The 4,210-nt window shown below is 39.1% G+C and overlaps 1 pseudogene; it reads right to left on the reverse strand.

Annotated features, from left to right (window-relative positions):
- Positions 1-3,152: 3,152 nt before the first annotated feature.
- On the reverse strand, positions 3,153-3,848 carry LOC108727612 (uncharacterized; annotated as a pseudogene).
- Positions 3,849-4,210: the final 362 nt, after the last annotated feature.

Below are 4,210 nucleotides of genomic sequence, written 5' to 3' on the forward strand. Positions count from 1 at the left end.
CCGCGGAAGAGGCGGACTTCTTAAAAAAAAAAACTGCTTGCCCTCCTCCATCGCGAAGTCACTGTTGCCCTTTTCCTCGCATCGTACGCACGCTTCCGTCCCGAGATTCTCTCTCTCTTCCTCTCTCAAATTTCCGTATTCCTGAGCTTTGCCACTAAAACAAAAAGTCATTATCGCGCAGTTTATATTGCATAACTTAGCATTGGAACTATTGCTTTCACTAAACGATATATTTTTTTTTTTTTTACGTTACGAATTTAATCTTTCCGCAAAAGGTGCTAGTCTATCCAGATGTACTGCTTTATTTTTATATTTGTTCGACTTGCGAATACAGTATACAACGTCGCTTAATTTCCTAACTACACAATATGGATCTTCCCAATTGCTCTGCAACTTTGGAGTCCTTCCTTTCTTTCTCCGAGGATTATACAGCCATACCTTCTGCCCTTCCTTGAAATGGATTTGCCTGGCTTTTTGATCGTACCAAGATTTTGTTTGCGAAGATCTGATATCTACTCTTTTTCTTACGGTTTCATGGATTTCTTCTAACTTCCTTCTCACTTTATTCCTAAATAGCCTTCGAGAGAATCAACTTCTTTGGTTTCAGGAAAACTGCCACGTAAAAGATCAACGGGCAAACGAAGATCCTGAGCGAAATACAACTCTGCTGGGGACATCCCTGTAGCTTCATGTTTGGCAGACCTGTACGCCAACAAGTACAGCGGGATCCAGTGGTCTCAATCCTTTTGATTTTCGGAAACGAACTTTGTCAATAGTCTAAGATGGTGCGATGTTGACATTCGACCTGCCCGTCCGATTGTGGATGCAGAGCAGTTGTTCTTGTTTTCCTGATTCCTAGTAAAAGCGACAATTCTCGGAAAATTCTCGACTCGAAATTTCTTCCCTGATCGGTGTGAATCTCCAGAGGAACTCTATGCCTGGAAATAACTTGGTTTAAGAACGTTTCCGCAATAGTTTTGGACCTAATATTTAAAGGAAAAGCTTCTACCCATTTAGTGAAACAATCAACGACAACTAGCAAGTACTTATTACCGGAAGAAGTTTCTGGTAAAGGTCCGAGAATATCCATCTGAACTCTTTCGAATGGAGCACCAATGTTATATATCTGTAAAGGAGATTTTCCTTTTTCGGGTGACCCTCTCCTTGCTACGCACACACTGCAAGTTCTACACCACTCTTCCACGTCTTGCTTACACGTCGCCCAGTAGAATCGTTTCCGCACTTTGTCTAATGTTTTATTAATACCAAAATGTCCTCCAGTAGGAGAATTAAGCATCTCCTCCAGAATTCGGTTTACACGACCCTTGGGTATGATCAATTGGAAAACCACTTTTCTCAAATTAGGAGCCTCCCATCTCTTGAAAAGGACATCGCCTCTAACCTCGAGAGACTCCCAGTAAGACCAGTAAACTTTAGACACTGTGTCTTTCGCTGCCATTTCTTGCCATAACGGACGCTCTTTTCCTGTCTCCTTGCTGGATAAAAAAAAGAAATGCAAGCATCTTCCAATTGTTTTTTCCGCCATTCTTTAAAATTTTCTTCTAACTAAAACTATCCGTCTAACAGCATTTTCTTGTTTCGCGGCGTCCTTCAGTTCCACATTTGCACAATAATGACACTGTTTATTTGCGCACGGCCGTCGTGATAATCCGTCCGCGTTATTATGTAAAAGATACTTTTACGATATAAAATTTCAAAATCGTATTCCTGTAGTCTTTCTATCCAACGCGCAAGTTGACCTTCAAGATCTTTAAAAGACATCAGCCATTTAAGTGAAGCATGATCTGTGCGAATTAAAAATTTTCGTCCATACAAATAATGATGGAATGATTTTACCGTGTATTTCAGCGACGTAATTGGGAAGGTGTGAAGGATAGAACGCGTGAGCGAGTACTCCGCCACGTCCGTCAAACGAAGAGGAGCAAATTTCTCCGTTACGTTTGTGGTTAACGTATGTGTGAGTGCCACTACGATACAATATCAAGATGTCGGGATTTAACGTTTTACGTTCGAACGATAAAGACGAATTCGCTGCCCATAGCGAGAACGCGAATGCGGTAGTTTGCAAAGTGTGCATCCGCTAAATGAAAGTTGATGACATCCACGTGAGATGTGTTTTCATCCATTTGTTCCTACCTGTATTTTGCTCGTGGTGTGGAATGTCCGGGAGACCGCATCGTGGTTTACGCATTTGACGCAACGTATGATCATTCAACGTACCATCGCCCGGTATTTGATAATATTCTTGAAACAATGAAATCGCCTGTTTAATGTCTTCGCTCTCGATCGATTGCGTGTTGTTCTCAATGTTCTTCAAATAGTCATACTTTTGTAGATATAGAACTACTTCAGTATCTACACTTTGATAATTCGTCGTCGTCTTTATCGCCATCGTAGTAATCGTAATGGTAACGAAAATGATAATGAACACGAGAGACATCGCGATGTAACGAAGTATATACGACTTGCAGTAAAAACGATGCGCACTCAAACACTTTGCTAATAGTAATGAATCACATTTCATGATTTTTTATATATCTTCGGATGAGACTCTTGTCTAATTGAGGAAAGGGAAATGAAATCATGAATAATTTTTTGTTGAGATATTATACAATATATTTAACAGAATAGGCGTTTTAAACATGATAAAATTCGATAAAGAAGGGAAATGAAATCATAATATATAGAAAATTAGCAAAATAGAGCGTGAAAAAAAACTATTATAGTATATAATATAATTAGTACGAGGGTCGTCTGAAAAATTTTGAGCCTAACATAGAAACAAGTAATTTTTTGGTCAAATTCAATTTTATTTTTCCACATAGTTTCTTTTTAAGTCGATACATTTTTTCCAGCGATGCTCCCACCCCTTTAATCCATTCAAATAATACTGAGCGTCTTGCTTTGCAAAATAGGCGTCTACGGATGCGATGACCTCCTCGTTCGATGAAAATTTCTGTCCTCCGAGCCAAACTTTGAGCTTAGGAAATAGAAAAAAGTCGCTGGGGCCAGATCTGGTGAATACGGTGGATGGTCAATTAATTCGAACCGCAATTCGTGAATTTTTGCCATAACGATCGCCGAAGTGTGAGACGGTGCGTTATCTTGATGGAACAGCACTTTCTTCTTTTTCAAATACGGTTGTTTTTTCTCAATTTCTTCAGCTTGTCAAGCAATGATGCGTAGTACGTCCCTGTTATTGTTTTACCTTTTTCAAGATAGTCGATCAACACAATTCCATGACTGTCCCAAAAAACAGTCGCCATCACTTTTCCCGCCGATAAAACCGTTTTCGCTTTCTTCGGAGCAGGTTTACTCTTCGCAGTCCACTGTTTTGATTGTTCTTTCGTTTCAGGAGTGAAGTGGTGGACCCAAGTTTCATCAACCGTTATTAATCGACGCAAAAAATCCGACTCGTTTCGCTTAAACCGCTCCAACAGGGCCTTAGAAATGTTCATTCGAATGCGTTTTTGATCCAGAGTGAGCAAGCGCGGCACCCAACGCGCGGTTAACTTACGCATGCCTAATTCTTCAGTCAATATATGACAAACACGTTCTTTTGATATGCCAACAACCTCTGCTATCTCTCTAACCTTAATTCGACTATTGTCCATTATTATTTAAATTTCTCCGATGTTATCGGTGGTGGTCGCAGTTGTTGGCCGACGCTCATCATCAGCTAAGCTGATATGACCACGTTTAAATTCAGCTACCCATCTTTTCACGGTGGCAAATGATGGGGCAGAGTCCCCGTAAACAGCGTCCAACTCGGCTTTAATTTGCGTAGACGTATTGCCTTTCAAATGCAAGAATTTAATTATAGAACGATATTCAATTTTTTCCATTTTTACAAAATGACGACACAAATGATTGTCAAACAAGAACTTAACGTCCAAAGCGGCCACAATTGTCACAGATATCTTTTGTAAGTATCGCGATTATAATACCAGAATAACTTTGACGAATAACGCCATCTTCATGATGAGGCTCAAAACTTTTCAGACGACCCTCGTATATTATATAATTTTTTATAATATATAATTATTATATTATATAATTTAATGATTATATTATAATTTTTAATATAACTATTATATAATATTACATAATTTTGCGAATAACATTAGTCAATGGATTGTACTCTATCACCCTATCGTGAATAATGAGACAATAGGCTGTGGTGTTTAAT

This window comes from Mycetomoellerius zeteki, unplaced genomic scaffold (genome assembly GCF_001594055.1).
Source record: "Mycetomoellerius zeteki isolate Tzet28-1 unplaced genomic scaffold, Tzet1.0 scaffold513, whole genome shotgun sequence".
Lineage (NCBI taxonomy): Eukaryota > Metazoa > Arthropoda > Insecta > Hymenoptera > Formicidae > Mycetomoellerius > Mycetomoellerius zeteki.